The following is a 378-nucleotide window of genomic DNA, read 5'->3' as shown; positions in this document are numbered from 1 at the left end:
CACAAGAAACTGTGGAAAATTCTTCAAGAGATGGGAATACCAGACCACCTGACCTGCCTCTTGAGAAATCTGTATGCAGGTCAGGCAGCAACAGTTAGAACTGGACATGGAACAACAGACTGGTTCCAAATAGGAAAAGGAGTACGTCAAGGCTGTATATCATCACCCTGTTTATTTAACTTATATGCAGAGTACATCATGAGAAACGCTGGGCTGGAAGAAACACAAGCTGGAATCAAGATTGCCAGGAGAAATATCAATAACCTCAGATATGCAGATGACACCACCCTTATGGCAGAAAGGGAAGAGGAACTGAAAAGCCTCTTGATGGAAGTGAAAGTGGAGAGTGAAAAAGTTGGCTTAAAGCTCAACATCTGG

Source organism: Bison bison, unplaced genomic scaffold, assembly GCF_000754665.1.
Source record: "Bison bison bison isolate TAMUID 2011002044 unplaced genomic scaffold, Bison_UMD1.0 scf7180017864384, whole genome shotgun sequence".
Lineage (NCBI taxonomy): Eukaryota > Metazoa > Chordata > Mammalia > Artiodactyla > Bovidae > Bison > Bison bison.
Note: the sequence above shows the minus strand (reverse complement) of the source record.